The sequence below is a fragment of the Odocoileus virginianus genome, chromosome 30 (genome assembly GCF_023699985.2).
Source record: "Odocoileus virginianus isolate 20LAN1187 ecotype Illinois chromosome 30, Ovbor_1.2, whole genome shotgun sequence".
NCBI classification, from domain to species: Eukaryota; Metazoa; Chordata; class Mammalia; order Artiodactyla; family Cervidae; genus Odocoileus; species Odocoileus virginianus.
Genome location: NC_069703.1, coordinates 10,968,603 through 10,987,274, shown reverse-complemented (window position 1 = coordinate 10,987,274; position 18,672 = coordinate 10,968,603). Strand labels below are relative to the sequence as shown.

The 18,672-nt window shown below is 40.2% G+C and overlaps 1 protein-coding gene across 4 annotated transcripts in view; it reads left to right on the top strand.

The window, feature by feature from the left end:
- Positions 1–1,881: 1,881 nt before the first annotated feature.
- The window catches only part of CMKLR2 (chemerin chemokine-like receptor 2), a 52,956-nt gene continuing 36,165 nt past the window's right edge, over positions 1,882–18,672 (top strand). The window contains exons 1-2 of one of the 4 annotated variants that reach the window (XM_070458524.1): positions 1,882–1,968; positions 6,098–6,248. The gene's annotated coding sequence lies outside the window, so the exon portion shown is untranslated. Of the gene's footprint in view, positions 1,969–3,969; positions 4,056–6,072; positions 6,249–18,672 lie in introns of those variants that run through there. The other 3 variants (XM_070458526.1, XM_070458523.1, XM_070458525.1) reach the window with 3 other exon arrangements.

Sequence of the window (18,672 nt, the reverse complement as noted above, 5' to 3'; positions counted from 1 at the left end):
AGTGGTTTCATGGAATAAAGAATGTGAAATAGACTCCCCTTTGTCCATCCCCCTTTGATGACATATAAGCACACACATATAAACACACTGTCTATTAAAGAATAAGTAACAGAACTTAAAATAAGTAGCTTCCATATAAGGTACATCACCTATTAAAAAATAAGGCAATGTACACCCAATAAAAAATATGTATATGTAATTAAAACTCAGAGTAATTGTCATTGAAAAGAGGACACCTTCCAGAGCCCAAGAGTGGGCTCACGTCTAGCACTCGAATGAATTGTCTGAGGAGTTACACGTGCTGATGAAGCCAGAGACTTTAACGGGAAGGGGTGCCTGGGCAGAGAGCACCAGAGTAAAGACACCCAGGAGAACTGCTCTGCCACCTGACTTGCAGCCTTGGGTTTCATGGTGGTGGGGGTTAATTTCCAGGTTGTCTCTGGCCAGTCATTCCAACTCAGGGTGCTTCTTGCTGGCTTGTGCATTGCTCAGTCAAGATGGATTCCAACGAGAAGGATTCTGGGGTTGGTAGGACATATGGACTGGCCTCCCCTCTCTCCTTCTGACCTTTGCCAAATTCTTCTGGTCGGTGGTTGCTTGTTAGTTCTGTGTTCCTTACCAGGAATTCCTGTTGTAAGGTAACTCATGCAAGTCATTACTATTGTTCCTGGCCAGGGCAGACAATTTCTGTCAGTGGTTCCACTAATGTAATCTCAGCAATTTTCTAGAACTTAAAGATTTTTTGAGGGGGAGGAGTGTTTCATCACCTGTTTAGAATTTCTGGCACACAGTGATCACAAAAAGCATAAGGGCTTCAGTTGGTTTTATTATTGGGTTGAAATTCCCTAAAGACAGCACTCCATTATTGCCTACATAGGGCAGGTGGCTCCCACTGATCTTCCTTTGTACCTACCACTAGTCAAGCTACTTAAAGCTGGTTTCATTGATTTAATCATATTTTATAATGCAATCTAGTTTTATGAGGGAAGCTTTGGGGATTCATATTTTTCAAATGACAAAACCTAAAATTCCTTTTGCAATAAAAACAATTGCCCAATGACTTATCTTTCTGTGTACGCAGTTGTCCTAAATTGAAGAAACCCAACAGGAAAAGAATTGGAAAGGAACATGAGGGTTTCAAGCCCAAACTCCTAGAAGGGCCGCATGAACATGGTCAGTGAGTGAGAAGGCAGGGGAGGAAGGTATCAAAATGAAGAGAAATGCCCGGCTGGAAGTGGCAGGTGACACTAGGAGCAGCTCCTATTCAACCTTCCCCAACTGTATCCTTGTGGGACACAGGCCCATAGTTACCCAGCTCTGGCACTTTTTTTTCATGAGGAGCTGACAATCTGATGTCTTTGTAATATCCCCTGATTTTGAAATGACGGAAATTAATTCAAACTCTAGAAAAACATTGCGACGCAAACAAAATAGGTCCGCAGCTGCAGTTGGCCCACAGGCTATGAAATTCCTAATAAAAATGCAAGTAGTGATTGAATCAGTTACAGAGGTTGAGAAAATACAGTTTATTTTCTGATCTTTTCCTTTCCCCAAATGTGACATTTTAGAAAAATCCAGATACACTTACATCACATCCATAATCTGCAGTTTAACGAGAAAAGAAGCGTAATTACAGTAAATAGTTGGGAGTGGCCTGAACTCCCAGAGCCCTCCTTTCTCTTGAGTCAGGGCCAAGGATGGTGTCACCCAGATGCCTGCGAACTAAGTGATATACACCAGATTTATTTAACTACTGGCCATCACTTCCTTTTTTCTTCGTAGGGCAATGAGTTAAAAGATTATTTACCTCCCTTGGTTACAAAAAGAAGAAATATTTCTTCCAAGACTGGGTAGCTGCGGCCAGTTCTCTCAGAGAAATTATTTACCTCAAAGATTCAGAGCACGGAGCCTGGAAGCCTTGGCCCACCCGACTCCTTGCTGCTGCACTGCATGGGCATCTTCTGAGGGGTGAGTGTTGGCCCCCCAAAGGTTTCAGGCCCTGAGCCTCTGAGATAGGTAGTTAAGAACAGCATACTAAGTCTCAGTATGTAGATTTCATTTGAGCTGGTATTTGGCGTATTAAAAGAGGTTTTTTTCAAGTAGAAGACAACAATAGAAGTTGTTCCCCTCATTTCCACAGGTAATTGGAGCTTTGTGTATCTTAATTAAAAAGCTATATTTTAATTCCTTTGACAGATTTACTAAGTATCCTCAGGCTAGGTTCCTGCAGGGGCCATATAAAATTTAAAGCAAGAATTTGAAGCTGGCTTTGTCTTCTGTGACTGTTAAGAACTGTCTGGTTTAAGTGTATGGAAGCGGTCCTGTATGGCCACTTGTGGGCATGGCCCCTCGCTGTGACCTCCCAAAGAACTGAGTCTGCTGCTTAAGTCCCAAGGAAAAGCTCACTGTTAACCCAATAAAGGCCTCCAGGTATAATCTCTGACTCTGCCTACCCCAAAGAAACAGGCCTAAGAAGGGCATTTACACAAGGAGATAGTCATCTCCCTGTATGACAAGAGGAAGAAACTCAAAAGAAGTGAGGTTTTTGCCTTTTTCACAGATAGTTTCTTTTAAAAGAAAATGTCCATCTGTATCATACTGTCTCTTTTCCAGTGGTTATGTTCTGGACCAATTTTTTTTTTTTTCTGTTAACAAACAACAACAAAAATATTAGAAATGATCAGTAACAAAAACTAATGTGACCTATTGGGTTCTCTCAAATGTCTATTTCTGAAATTTATATCATCAGAGTATTTAGGTCTTTGAGGTAAATTTGCTATTTTATCATCACACAAGAAAGGAAAAGAATAAAGATATTCTTGATCATCTCAAGATATGGGAGACCAAGTTCAGTTCAGTTCAGTTCAGTCACTCAGTTGTGTCTGACTCTTTGCGACCCCGTGGACTGCAGCATGCCAGGCCTCCCTGTCCATCACCAACTCCCAGAATCTACTCAAACTTATGTCCATTGAGTTGGCGATGCCATCCAACCATCTCATCCTCTGTGGAGACCAAATTACTGACCCCAATTTTTTCTGGAGGGGTTGGAGTAAGGAGAAGGGACAGTCATCTTAAAAGCACCCAGTCCATTCTAACCACTAGAAGCTCACTTAATACAAAGTGCCTCTTTTAAAAGGTACTCTCTTCAAAAGACTGATTTTCTAAGAGTGAAATTTCAAGTATCGGTGGAGGAAAAACTATTTTTAAAGAATGATCCCATTCCCCAAAAACAGTATAATAGAGGCACCGTGTATCTACCCTCTGATCCCAGCTGGCCCTTTAGACCTGCTTATACACACCCACCCCTCTAGAAAGACCCCTTGAAACCCTGACCACAGCAGGCTTCAGAGAACTTGCACTGATTTAGAAAATGCTGGAACTGTCCTGAAAGTCTTTTATTTGGCAGAAGTTATTCCTGCCCCTTCCTCCTAGTCACTTGATTCTGGAAACATCTCTTCTTATAGAGCTAAGTGTCTTAATGTTACCAAGTCCAAGCTCGCTCTCCTCACTGACCAGAGGCCAATGAGTCCGAGGGACGAAGTGCTGAGGATGACTGAGAAAATGGCTGACTGATGTCTCAAAATAACTATCTTTTTGGGGTCTGGATGCCAGGTTCTGTTATGGATCAGAGATGGGGGGAGGTCAGGAAACAAAGTGAAAAGACCATTTGATTCTTGCAATTATCTCCTAGAATGGCAAGCCTCAGGCAGGGGGAAATGTTAGTTTCTTTTACTTACAGTCTTTCTTTGGTGGGCCGGGTCAGATTATCTCCCAGTGAGCTAAACAAAGGCACTTTAATTTAAGGGCCAGGCAGAGGGGGCAGGGCTCTCTGAGGCAGGCCGTTATGTATGATTATAATAACAGAAACGGCAAAAACAGGGTTAAAGTCAGAGAAACAGTTCCCACAGGGAGCCAAAAATTAACCCTTCCCAGTTACATTAAGAGCTTGGCTTTTGGAATCAGAATGCCTAGGACTGAACTCCAACTCTGCAACTCACAGGAGAGGCTCTCTTAGCGGATCCTCAATGACCTGCCTCAGCAGCTTAACCAAGCAGGTAAGTTAATGTCTAGTATACCTGAGCACTTCAGTTTTAACTACTTTTGAATAAAAGATCAAGTATAAGGCAAGCCTTAGGACTTTGAAGCGGAGATCCTCAGACACAGCGCATACAGTATAGGGCTGATTAGGAGAGAGATTTTATTTACTATCCTTGATTTGGGGGGACCAATTTCAAAGCTAAGTAAGCATCTGTCACAACTTTGTTGTTTTAGGTGGTAACTAAAACAGAAAACTAAAAAGGCTGATCCTTTCCTGGGTTTCAGTGTGATTACTGTGCCTGGAGCACAGTAAATGCTTGTGAAATGTCATTTCTTTTGTCTTTTTTGCTACCTGATACTTCACACTCCACTACTAGAAAATAAATCTAAAGCCGCTTAAAGTAACCAAAACTTCCTGAAAAAGCTTCTTCTATAAAAGTGTCTTTTATGGATGAAATTGTGCTTTTGTGTGATTATAGAAGACAACAAATAACTCAGTAAGTACGAATATAGCTGATGCCAAGGGGTAGGAATTAGTGAGTGGATCTCACCTCCATCAGGTATCACCTCCTTCAATGACTCAGATAACATTGACAAGTAATATGCCAAGATTATTAATAGTGATATTTCTCTGGAATCAAGGACTGGGGGCAAACATGGGAGAGTGTACATACCTAGGGGGCGGAGGGATATTTGTAGTTTGAGAAATCATACCCACTACATCCCCCAGTGTTATCCCAGTCTGCACCCACCCCACTCTCACCAACCCCCCCACCCCCAACAGAGGATAATTTTGTTTTCGATTTTTTGGACTTTATCTTGTAGAGGGGGGGAAATAATTTTTCTTCAACCTTTCAATACACTTGGCTAAATCTGCCACTGCAAATAAAAGAGGTTAACAGGGGGAAATTTTTTAATTATGTACATACAGAAACCCCACTTAAAAGAAGATTGAATATTCCATCCTGAACTAAGGAAAAGGATGGAGTCTGCGGCTTAAAGGTGGGGGAAGGCAGTTCATGGGCTGGTGAAAACAGGAATTGTTTGGTAAACTGAGGTGGCTGGGTCCAGAAGTTAAATCTCAAATTAAAAAGAGGAATCACTGTCTTCCTGATACCGGCCCCCTTTCTAATGTAAATTTCCTTTACAAATGTAAGATTTCCCTCACAAATGGGTAACTTCTACTCAGTTTTCGGAGCTTTTCCTGAGCTTGAAGTTTCTTAAAATAAAAATCTCAAAATAATTCTTAGTCTTCAACAAGGCACCTTTCAGGGTGACCCATTCTGCTAAGCCCTCACAACTCACAGCAATCAGATAGAAATTGTGTTTTCTGGCCTCTCACACCTCACAGTGTTCAATTAGCTTGGCTAACGTTTTAAAACCTAGTAACGTTCACATGGACAAGCTGATGTTTGAACTTAAGAAAATCGAGTTAGCTCTACAGATGGAGACGCTAATTGCATCAAGGCTGGCTTCCTAATGTGAAGTATCAGCCTCCACATTTATTCTCTGAGTCCTGCTTCGGGTACACAGATGAAATGAGAGATAAGAATTAGATCTTAACTTCCCAAAAGCCTGGAAAATTCTATCTCAACCCACCTCAATAAAGAAATAAAAAAACTAAAATATTAATTCATACTTAACTATTGTGTGATTCTGATTCCTCCCACTGAAACCCAGGAAATAAAAATCTCTTTCCTAATGAGTCCTGGGTACATTTGAAGAGCTCTGCTTAGAGATTCTATGGTTCTTTTCATGCCAACGTTGGCATGAACTTTAAATTGACTTTTCATAAGCAAAAGCCCATCCAAACAAAGGAGGGATTGGTGCCTCCCCCATCACTGATTTCCAGCCTGAGGCGCTGCAGCCGACAGCAATGATCTCCTTTCAGGGAACAAACCTCTGATACACACGTGTACATGCTGGGCAGAAGAATTAATCTGTGCAGTGTGTTCGCTGCTTACTTTTCTCCTGGAATACATGATGAATTTTTATGGAGGGTAGAGGAGGAAGGGGAAAACCACATTCAAGTGAAACCCTACATCATTCTCCTCTACAGTGTCATTTCAAAAGCCAGATAAAAGCCGAATGAGGCGGCTGGGGAAATTGTCCAACGTAGCTGTTCTGAAAACCACCCTCCATTTCATTCTGGAGCAGGGAAGTTACACCCAGACATCACAAAAGCTTCTCTCCTCACAGAAAATTAACTGGTAAGTGCTTTCTTGTTTTCCTCACACTGACACGTTTGCAGCTGACCTGATGAGGATGACTGCAGATGATTTATTTACAAAGCAGTATTTGGACTAACTACCAGCTGGCAAAAAAGAAAAAGGAAAAGGACTCCTGATAGCTTATGAAACGCTCTTTGTGAAAATTTTTGGTCCTGTCAAAAGTGTTTAGGAAGAGTGTAACAGCTGTGATTAAATCTGAAACTCTGAGAGAACAGGACAAGTTTGCTGGGGTGGGATGGGAGAGTTGGGAAGGCACAATGAAGAACTTTCAGTCATTTCATCATGTTTTACCCAGAAAATTACAGCTCATAAATGCAGTTATGACTCAGAAATGTCTAACATCATTAGTGGAAAGCTCACTGTAGTGAAATTGAGTAGGAGGAAATGGTGCTCTGAGGTGAAAACTGATTTTGCCCTCTTTGGATTACATGGTAGGAGAAAAGTTCCAAATTGAGTTGTAATGTGGCTTGGTTTTCTCCTTTTTGAGATGAATAGCTTGTGGTTCTTCAGTACAAACATTTCTTTGTTGCTGCTGAGTTTGTGAAATCTCATTATCAACTGCCTGTTAGAGGAATTGTATCTAATGCAGGAGCATGTCTCATGAAGGGAGGTATGTAGGAGACAAGGTTGGGCTAACCCTGGGGAGTCGGATAACTGTGGACCAGTTGCTCTTTGTCAATAGTTTATTTTCCTCCAAATGAAAACCAAATGAAAATTTGATAATAGAACTTTGACCATCAGTTACTCTCTTAGGTTGGCCATCCTTCCTTCAAACAAACTCATTTGCCCAAGCTTCCACCAACTTGTTGCTAAATTAAGCCACTAGTATGTTTTGTTTTGTGAAAAAGCCAACAGGCATCTCAAATTACCTAGTTCGAGTAATTCCTCTTTTTGTATAATACTCATCATGTTGGCACTTCTTCCAGACACTGAATGATTTTTAAGTTTTTTCACAGATATTATTTATGATTTTACCTAAAATTTAAGTTCTTTAGTTTATAAAGAATGCCATACCTTTTCTGTGTTCCTTTACCACTAACTGTCATCTCCCTGAGAGACAGTTATTTAACCCAACATTCCCCTCTCAAAGGCTACAGCAGTTGAAGCTAACTCACAAAAGTAATCTGAAATAAGAAAAGTCTGTGCTCAAAGACTTTTTTTGTGAATTGTTTACAATTTAAAAAAATTAAAAGCAATCTAAATATCCAGCAGTAGGAAGCTGCTTAAGGGGTGGGTGGGAGGGAGGGGATTATATGTATGTGTGTGTGTATATTTATATATATATATATATATATCTGATTCATGTTGTTATTCAGCAGAAACTAACACAACATTGTAAAGCAATTATACTCCAATCATTAAGAAAATAAAGCTAGTTAAGCTTCTTATATATTATTTCGGTGAAATGTTTAAGTCATTAGGCAATAATGATAATTTGGAGGAATATGTTGCATCATGGATGAGTGCTCATATTATAATACTGACAATGACTGTAATTATGTAAAAAGTAAATGGAGATGAAAAAATTGAAGAAAATACACAAAATTGAAAACAGATGTGTTAAGCTAATAGTGAACTGATGATTTATCAGGGAAGAAAAACTTTTCCTCTACCCTCTTAAATTCAGTTTCTGGTCAGTGTATGACAAAACCCACTGCAATATTGTGAAGTAATTAGCCTCCAACTAATAAAAATAAATGAAAAAAAAATTCCGTTTCTGAAGGCTTATGAATTAAACTAATAAATGACAAATGATGGGCTTCACAGAAAAATGTCACTCAAAAGGATGGCTGGAATTGGGGGCTGGTACACCATCTTAAAGGGAAGGGAAGAGAAAGAAGGATACTTACAGGAATACAAGTGACTTCTTAAATATCTAGAAAAGGAAGGAGGAGGTGGAGAAAGGGCACTTATGGGAAAACAAATGACTTTTGAGAAACATAAATGAGCCTTTAGGAGGGTAGATGGGCAACAGGATAGTTTTTGTGATATTGTTTGTTTGGATCTGTTGTGGAGACTTCTCCTCCATGGAGGTTAAGAGTCAACCTTTCCTGGCTGCTCCTGGGGAGGAGGTTTATGACAACTGAGTTCTTTTGGGACCTCACATGCCTTCTGCTCAAGATAATTTTTATGCCACAGTGGCACATGCTGGACCCCTTCAGTTGATATATCCTTTCTTTTTCCCCAAACTTTCTAATAATCCATTATTTGTATAATTTTAAAGCTTTATAATATTGAAAATTCCCATCTATTTTTTTTTTCTTCAGGTCTTTAACCTGAAGATCTGAAAGTTAAACCCTTCAGTCTGGTGGAGGCTCTTCCATTCTAATTCATCCAGTTTCTTTGGTGACGTTAACCTGAGCAAAGGTTTCTGCCTCATGAGACGTCTTTTTAAAAATGTACTGAAGTATAGTTGACTACCAACATTGTGTTTAATTTCTCTGTACAGCACAGTGACTCAGTTATACATATATATATATATTCTTTTTCATACTCTTTTCCACCATGTTTTATCACAACATATTGAATACAGTTCCCTGTGCCATAGAACAAGTAAGACCTTGTGTTTATTCGTCCTATGTGTAGTAGTTTGCATCTACTAATCCCAAATTCCCAACCCTTCCTTCCCCCACTCCTACTGCCTCACAAATCTTCTAATGAAAGTAGTAAAAGCCAAGACCACAATAAAAACTGATAGTATTAAAATTTTAAAGATAGAAAAAAGCAAAACTAGCTAAATGCAGATAAATAACACAGCATCCTCTTAAACTGGACAATTTCTAAACATTCCCCCAAATCTGTGGCTGCATAGCATTATTAAACTTGCTATTTTGAAATTGTCTGTCACCCCAGACTTTAATCCCAGCTCTGTCTCTAGCTTGTTTTGTGACTTGAGGCTGAGCAAACTTCCTGGAACTCAGTTTCCTTTGGTCTTTTTTTTTTTCCTTTAGTCTTAAATAAACCTGATGGGCTAGGTTCCTTTGAGCTCTCCAGTCTCACCTCTTACCCTTTTCCAACCTCTGCTTATTAAGTCATTGTTCAATGTGATATATATAATGGGGTCCTTACACATACAGTGGATACCTAATAAATATTCGGTGAAACAAGTTTTTTATTCAGATTCTATGTTTTCATATTCATCAATTATCATAGTATGTTCTGATTATTCCATGATACTCAAATAAGATGAAAAATGCTCTTCATTGTTGAAGAAAATAGTGTCAGTAGAAAAAAAGTAAACATGAATCAGGCACACGCTTTTTGCTAGGAATTATGCAGTCCTTCCTTCAGCCTGGGCTTCCCTGGTAGCTCAGCTGGTAAAGAATCTGCCTGCAATGCAGGAGACCCTGGTTCGATTCCTGGGTCAGGAAGATCCTCTGGAGAAGGGATAGGCTACCCACTCCAGTATTCCTGGGGCTTCCCTGGTAGCTCAGCTAGTAAAGAATCCACCTGCAATGCGGGAGACCTGGGTTCAATCCCTGGGTTGGGAAGATCCCCTGGAGAAAGAAAAGGCTACCCACTCCATTATTCTGGCCTGGAGAATTCCATGGACTGTATAGTCCATGGGGTCACAAAGAGTCAGACACAACTGAGCAACCTTCACTCACTGAGTTGTGGTGTTTAAATTGAAGACGGAAGTAGAGTAGAAAAAGAATTCAGACCCCTCAGTGGTTTAGGAGGACTTTTTTAGAACACCAAAAATGAGAGACCTTACTGGTATTGCTGGCAAGAACGCAACCACTAGATGACAACATTCAAGAAAGTAATTTGTTTAATGAAGTTTAGCATATAAAGAGTTAAATAAAAAGAGGTCGTAATCTTCTCTCAGGAATCATGAAGAAGCAAAGCTTATCCTGTGTTCTTTAAAAGGCCTCAAGGGTTACTCTCTGAAGCTCTACTTTTGCATTTCTTCTTATGCAAGAAACAAAAAAAAAAGTTAAATTTAAAAACTGTCCATGGTCACCCAGGCCGTCATTTAGTATAATAACCAAATCATCTGGGTGTTAGAGAGGTAGAAAACTTCCCTTCTTATTTCCAAAGTTGTTTGGCTGGTGTAATAATTAAATAAAACTGATTAACAAGAGAAAAACTAATTTCATGTATACGGGAGTCCATATAATATGAAATTCAAAGCAGTAACCAAGGCAGGCAGCTTGTATACCTTTTAGATGAAGAATAAATTTGTGAAGAATCGATAGGACAAAGAAGTTTGGATTTGGAGTAGTGAATTAGTGAAGAAGTAGCAAGTTTTGTTTCTACAGTCTTCTTGGCCCCAAATTCCCTATTTCTGGGGATAAAGATGCTTTCTACCCTCCTGATACAGGGAGGGTACCTTTCACATAGGAGGGTTATTTCCTGCTTTGGGGACAAAGAAGGGTCAGAGTATCCTTCTTGTGCCAGCTGTTTCTCACATAACTGTAACTCAGAATAATCAATATGCCAAAGTGGCATATTTGAGGGTGGCATATTCTGCCCCCCTTCAGTACAGTTCCTCCATTTTTAAATGCTTCATACAGTTGCATATAACAGGCCCCAACAATCAACAAAAAGTCATTGTTATAAACAGAATAATTACTGAAGTGTTTGAGAAACACTAGGGGGTGCATCAGGGCTTGGGATAAAGGCAGAGTTAATATTAAAAGGAGAGGGCTTTATGAAGAAGGACTTTTGCATGGACTGTTCAACCTGGCAGCCCAGAAAAGAGAGAATCCAAGTCAAGTCTAATAATATGTGCTGGGTTGAATTTCCATTCAGACCTAAGGGCACGAAATATAATTTGTATGTGAAATTAGATCATTAGACCTAGTAGAAAACACTTATAACATCCTTAATTTTCATAAATCTTTCTCTTCGGCAGTTAATGATAAACCTCTATTTCAGTGGGAAACATATGGTCATGGAGCATTCCGCTTATTGTGTAACTAAAGAGTTGACACGGATTTTTTTTTAATGAGGTTGTACTATTTGAAAGGGCTGTTATTTGTCCTTGACGATTTTTGACCTATAAAATGGCAATGTCATATGCTTCAACATAAAATATGGATTATTAATTTAATAAAATAGAAAGATACATCTATATTATTTATTTTATTGCATAAATATTTGTTTAATTTGTATATTTTATTCATACACACGATATAGTTAACTATGTCTAACACTAAAACTATACTCCACATACCATAGTTTTGAGGATGGAGAAAGCACTTCCTCCTTCATTCACTAAACTTTCATTGAGTACCTACTATGTTTCCTGCACTCTCTGTTCTGTATTTGAGAGACATATAGGAGTAAAGCTTTATCTTTATCTTTATCACCTTACCCTTGAGACTTTGTCAGCATTTAGCAAGGGATATAAACACACAGATGGTTACTACAGAAAGCACGTGTACAAGGATTAAGAAGGAAGTCCCCGAAGTCAGACCCAGAAGTCTTGTCTGGGCTTCACTGCCGGGGTCCAGCCTCGGCAGGATCCAGGGGATACCCTCAGGATGAGAGAGAGACGTGAGACCAGCCTTGATAGGGCCAAGTCTGCGAGGGAAAGAGAGAGAAAGAGAGAGAGAGTGAGTGACCAGACGGGGGATGCAGCAGGGTCTGGCAGAGTCTGGCAGTGCTTTATTTTTTACCGTGGCTTTTATACCCTAAATTAGTACATTTCTAAGGGGAAGATAGTTTAACATTACATCAGCTTGTTCTTCACGAAACCAGGGTGTTTTCTGCATGCCTTTTTGTTTATGAGGGTCTTGTACATTATCTTCTGGCCTTGGGGCCTATTGACATTTTATGACCTAGGTGAATGCAAAGCTGTTTTCCATAATCTATTCTTTAATGGACACAAAGGTCAGTCCTTTTGCAGAAGTTATCAGTTAAATTTATCTAAAAGGTTTACCACACAAAGACTGCAGCTCCAGTGAGGCAGCCCCTGTTTAGCATTCCTGGTTAAAATTAACAATTCTAAACTCTTATTTTTCTAAATCTTTAACTATAACCACTTTTAGAATAATATTTTTATGTTCTCTAATAGGGCTTCCTCACCCCCGAAGGACTCTGTGCCTATTAGGGCCTTTTGTGTGATCAGGTTCTTTATGCTGTTTATGATTAAGGTGTTGTGAGCAGTCATGTGCATTAGTACACATCTGCCAAGCAGGCTAGAATGCCAGCAAAGGGGTCTAAATTGAAACACTCCTTTCATCCTGGATAATCTTATAGCATACCGCCGTCCGGGGGACATATTGATTAAAGTTCTAAGTTGATTCTGTTTGGAGAGAGGTCGGGGAAGGCCTTCTATCCGTGTCACAGAAATTAGGGAGTAGTCTAATATAGCAAGCATCAGAAGACAGAGATCATCTTTAAGGCGAGCGCCGGGGCAGCTTTTCAAAATCCCTGAGGTCCTGATCTGCCTTGCTTGTCAGGTCTCCTCCTCACGACCTTGTCATGGGTGGGATCTCGGCTGGCTCCCGGCACTTCACCACTTTTGCTAATTGCCCAACCTCCCTTAGCCTCATAGAGATAACAGTAGTACCTCACAGGGTTGTTGTGAGAATGAAATGTGAAAATGCAGTTGCTTAGTGTTGTAGTACATGTAACAAGTACTCAGGAGATGTTACAGTATTACTGTGATGTGTTAAACGGTGTCATTTAATTAGCTATGCTTCATTTGCTTCCTTTTGAATGTAGTTAGGTAGACTGTTCTTAATTATAAGCCATACATTATTGTATGTAATTTGCTCCTGATAATAGTTTAGAGAAAAATCTCATCACCTTTCTCTGTAAGTGGGACTTGTTTTCATTCAAAAACCCTGATCTAATGGAGTGGCTGGACAGATTTAAAACATCTCTAAGAAGTGAGATTCATCACTCTTTTAACACCTTTAAAAAGAAAGAGGACCTGAGAACAAGAACTAATGGATTTGATGGTAATTAAGAGCTGAAATTTCCTTCTCAAACTCACCTTTGCCTTTCAGGCAAATATAAGTATTAGTTGTTGCCAAGATGCCCATGACCGTGAATGCCTTTTCTCAAAACTCACCAAATATGGGACTACCTTGGTGGCCCAGTGGTTAAGAATCCACCTCGAAATGCATGGGGGGTGGGTTCCATCCCTGATTGGGAAACTAAGATTCCACATGCCGCAGGGCAGCTAAACCAGTGTGGCACAACTACTGAGCCCGCATACTGCAACAAAATATCCCAAGTGCTACACGTAAGACCCAAGGCAGCCAAGTAAATAAATTTTTTTTTAAACCCCACTGAATAGTTTTACTGCCAGCCAATAAATATTTGTGCATGTGCGCTCAATTATGTTCGACTCTATAGCCCTCCAGGTTCCTCTGCCCATGGAGTTTTTCAGGCAAGAATACGGGGTGGGTGGCCATTTTCCTACTCCAGGGGATCGTCCCGACCCAGGGATCAAACCCGCGTCTCTTGTGTGTCCTGGATCGGCAGGTGGATTCTTTACCACCAGCGCCACCTGGGGAGCAAAGCGGGTATGAAGGAAGTATCTGGGAGTGTGAAGGGACGCGAAACAACCGTCTGGGGGAGGAGAGAGATTCATCAAACATTCAAATATATAAAAATTCTAAAGGAAGAGTGTAGAGCAGGGACCCTGATTTAGGTTGGGGGATAGACTTGTGGAGATCAGGAAAAAATTCACTTGGGAAAGTAATATCTAAAAACATAGCTTACCCTTTAGAAGAACTGATGATTTTTCTCCCAATTCCAAACCACCAGCAAGTTCAGGAAATGAGTTTAGTCAAATCAATTGTTTGGTTACTTTATGGGAAATACTAAGTCTATAGAAATTGTTTATTGTATTACTCAAATGTATAGATAATACTAAATGTGATTCTGCTATTTGGTTGTCATTCTGTCCCATACGGGCTTTCATTTCATTAACTATTCAAAATAAGACCATTCTCCTCTAGGGTAATTCTATCATTATCAACACACTCAGATACAAAAGGTATATTTAATTCAGTTTTTTACATTGAACAAACAGGAATATGGAAAACTTTGAAGATAATAAAATGACTAAATTCTTCCTTGTTTGGGAGAGGTGCCTTGCTCTGGAATAGTATAAGGAGGCATTTCTCCTTGGTTTGCTTTTTCATTTCTAAGAGATTGAATAGGGAAGGAGGAACTTCAGTACATGCTTAACACTGTTTATCTCTTAGGAGGGATCATAATATACCAAACACTATTTAAAAGTGTATTTTCATATCTCCTTACAAATGTATTCTATCCCCCAGAACACAGGAGGGGGTAGAGGAGATGACTGTGAAGAGTATCTCTTCATTTTAACTTTCTATTAGATTATAAAAATATGCACACTCATTTATTTAAGTCTTAATTAAACAAAAGCTTGATTTGTTAAAAACTAGGTCTATTTTCAAACATTGTCAAATGGAATTTGTACTGAGTACACTTCATTAATTTTCTAAAAAAGACAACTTCTCCCTTTTTACACTTCTCAAGCAGCCAGTAAATAACTCATTCATCAAACTTAAGAGAGCGCCCAAACAGGATTTCTTTGGAAAAGCTCATTTTTTTCTTTTTCATGGGGCTTTTTTTATTTTTGCTTAGCCAGACAATTGATGTGTTTTCTAACCAGTTGGATCACAGCAAGTCAGAGATTTCAGCAAGAAGCTCAGTTTACTTCATTCCCATCTTTATCACAAGAAATGAACTCAATCTACATAAATCATTTGACATAAAATAAATAAACTCCTTTAAATAGAATATTATCACAGGATCAAAATGTTTCCCTTTGGAAAGGAAGGAATGAGTGTAATGTAGCTTTACTGTCCCAGCAGGAAACCATTATTTTGTTGCTCCCATGATATCTTTCAACTAATGTTTTCTTTCAGGATGAAGCACAAATCCAGAATGTTATCTAAACTAATTACAAATAATATCATCAAATGAGCTCTCTGATTAGAACCAGTGATCATTAAACTAGCTGGAAGCCCAAGAATTTGCTACCTTTCCACAAAACCATATGTTAGTTATGTGAATTACTTCATAGTACATCCTAATAAGAAAGCATTAATAAAGTAAGATATAAAAATGATATTGCATATTTCCTGAGCTCTTACTATGATCCAGGCACTGTGCTAGGCACTTATATACATTATCTTGTGTAATTCTTACAACAACCCTAGAGTGGTTTGCTGATGGTATTTCTCCCCAGATCACAGATGAAGAAACTAAAATTTAGTTCAGTTCAGTTCAGTGTTTCAGTCATGTCTGACTCTTTGCGACCCCATGGACTGCAGCACACCAGCCTTCCCTGTCCATCTCCAACACCCAGAGCTTGCTCAAACTCATGTCCATTGAGTCAGTGATGCCATCCAACCACCTCATCCTTTGTCATCCCCTTCTCCTGCCTTCAAACTTTCCCAGCATCAGAGTCTTTTCGAATGAGTCAGTTCTTCATCAGGTGGCCAAAGTATTGGAGTTTCAGCTTCAGCATCAGTCCTTCCAATGAATACTCAGGACTAATTTCCTTTAGGATGGACTGGTTTGATCTCCCTGTAGTCCAAGGGACTCTCAAGAGTCTTCTCCGACACCACAGTTTGAAAGCATCAATTCTTCAGCACTCAGCTTTCTTTATGGCCCAACTCTCACATCCATACATGACTACTGGAAAAACCATAGCTTTGACTAGATGGACCTTTGTTGGCAAAGTAATGTCTTTGCTTTTTAATATGCTATCTAGGTTGGTCATAACTTTTCTTCCAAGGAGCAAGTATCTTTTAAGTTCATGGCTGCAGTCACCATCAGCAGTGATTTTGAAGCCCCCCCATAAATAAAGTCCATTGCTGTTTCCATTGTTTCCCCATCTATCTGGCATGAAGTGATGGGACCAGATGCTGTGATCTTCGTTTTTCGAATGTTGAGCTGTAAGCCAGCTTTTTCACTCTCTTTCATTTTCAACAAGAGGCTCTTTAGTTCCTCTTCGCTTTCTGCCATAAGGGTGGTATCATCTGCGTATCTGAGGTTATTGATATTTCTTCTGGCAATCTTGATTCCAGCCTGTGCTTCATCCAGCCTGGCATTTCACATGATGTACTCTGCATATAAGTTAGATAAGCAGGGTGACAGTATACAGCCTTGACGTACTCCTTTCCCGATTTGGAACCAGTCTGTTGTTCCATATCTGGCTCTAACTGTTGCTTCTTGGCCTACATACAGATTTCTCAAGGTGGGGCAGGTCAGGGGGTCTGGTATTCCCATCTCTGTAATAATTTTCCACAGTTTGTTGTGATCCTCACAATCAAAGGCTTTAGCTAGTCAATGAAGCAGAAGTAGATGTTTGTAATAAAAAAATATGGTACATGTGACCACTGTTATTAATTTGCTGATATAGAGAAGGAAAAAAAGAAAAACATCTTTCTTCCTCTTCTTCTAGATTCTCAGCTGGAGCACCTATAAAAAACACAGGTTAATAGGAGGAAAGCATTCATATTTTTTTTTCAGATTTTTAAATATAAGTTTCACATGACATAAGAGCCTTCATAAGGAAATGAAGACCTGAGAAAATAGTTAAGTTTGAGTGTTTTTAAGCATACGAGGTTTGATGAAAAATGAAGAGTCATCGAGGAATGTGATAGGACAAAATGAATGTGAACTAAGAGTGGTAAGTTGGGGGAAACTTAGCAAGGCTGTTTATTCAGCTTCCACTCAGCATCCTTCCTTCTTTGGAGATAAAGATGTTCCTTTCCTTAGGGCATAAGGAGGGCACATTTCACTTGAGGATCTCATGTCCTGACTCAGGGGAGGGTCAGAAATCCTTCTTGCACCTGTTGTTCCTCATACTCCTTCAGCTTAAACTATTGCATATGCCACAGTGCCATTATTTGGAGCTAGCAGTAGAACCTCATCAGTATCTATGTTGGATTGAGGGGGGAAACGTGAAGTAGTACCTACAAATACAAAATAGGAAATAGACGTGCACTGTTAACAGAGAGAAGACTGGAGACAGAGAGAAGACTGGAGACAGAAGTAATAGATGGCTGTGTGTCTGACACAGAGCTTCACTCCATTACGAAGTTTCCTTCTCACAGCTCTCTGAATCAATAGATATTATTATTATGTTATCCCTACTTTTACAGATGGAGAAATTGCTGCTTAGAGTTTTTGACTGACTTCCCAAGGCCACACAGGTGAGAGGCAGAGAGATAGCAGTGGGTGGTAGCGAGAATCCAGATCTTAGCTCTCTGCCTAGGAACTGGACCTGGGATGAAAATCAGGAATCCCAGCCCCTAGTTCACCAGGGGCTAGAGGCTAGAAGCAAAATTCCCCTGGCTCTTGCCCCCATTGAAAAGTGCATTTCTCAAGGAGGCAAAAACTGTAGAAACAGGTACAAAGTTTATTTTTAGAAATACAGCACACCAGGTGGGAGAGGACACAGAGAAATCATTTGTTTCATTAAGACAGAAGCAAGACAGAGACACACCTGGAGAGAAAGGGTGTGAGCATCCTGGCCGATGAGGAGGAGTGTAGTAAAGAGGTGGTCAAATCACTTACGTAGGGCAGTTCTGGGTCTTTGTTTACTTTTGGCCAATTATCTGTCTTCCCCCACCCTCTATCTGTCCTAGGACCCTCCCCAACATGCATGTACAAGTTTTTTCCAAGGTGGATTCCAGCCCAGGGGCCTATGGGGGGACCTTGGCATCACCTACGCTGAGGTGGTGCCACCTCTTTTTGACCCCTAAGGAGACTTTCTACACATGTACAGTGTCTCCCTTGGCCCAAGAATGGGAAATACGTGATGTCTTGATCTTTTATCCTTACAGGGTTTAGCCTCTCTCTGTCCCTGCCATAACCATTATCTTAAAGTGTCCATAGGAGGCAAAGTCCAGCTGTTATTTGCATTCCAAGATGGAAGTAAATATCTAGCCCAGAGCCCACCTGCCTCCTTGCTCGGAATTGTAAAATGTAGGGTAGTTGTAAATGCCTAGCCTGGAGCCCATCTATCTCCTGCCTCCAAAGTGAAGCTGCAGTTAGAAGCAAAGGTCTGCCTGACCCCAGGGCTTTCCTTCCTACCCACCATAAAATGTGGCCCAGACAGGATTCTGATTGTTTCTGGATTTCATCAAAGCACATGGTGAGGAGGGACCGGTAGGGAAGAAGGTAGTTTACCCAGGGTAACAAGACAGGAAGAAGACAGGCAGGGAAGACTGGAGAAGGGGATGTAGAAGGAAAAGTCAACTCTACATAAACACCTGGAAGGGTTTACTTATCTCAGGGAATAGGGCAGGGCAGGGCAGGTCTCTGGGCTGATCTCATAGAACTGAAATTTCTTGGGTGGCCACTGGGACTTCGCTTCATCCTGCTTTGGTGAGGCAAATGGTGTGTCTTCAGGATGAGGAAGGCATCCTGTGTTCTCCAGCTGCAGTGCTGA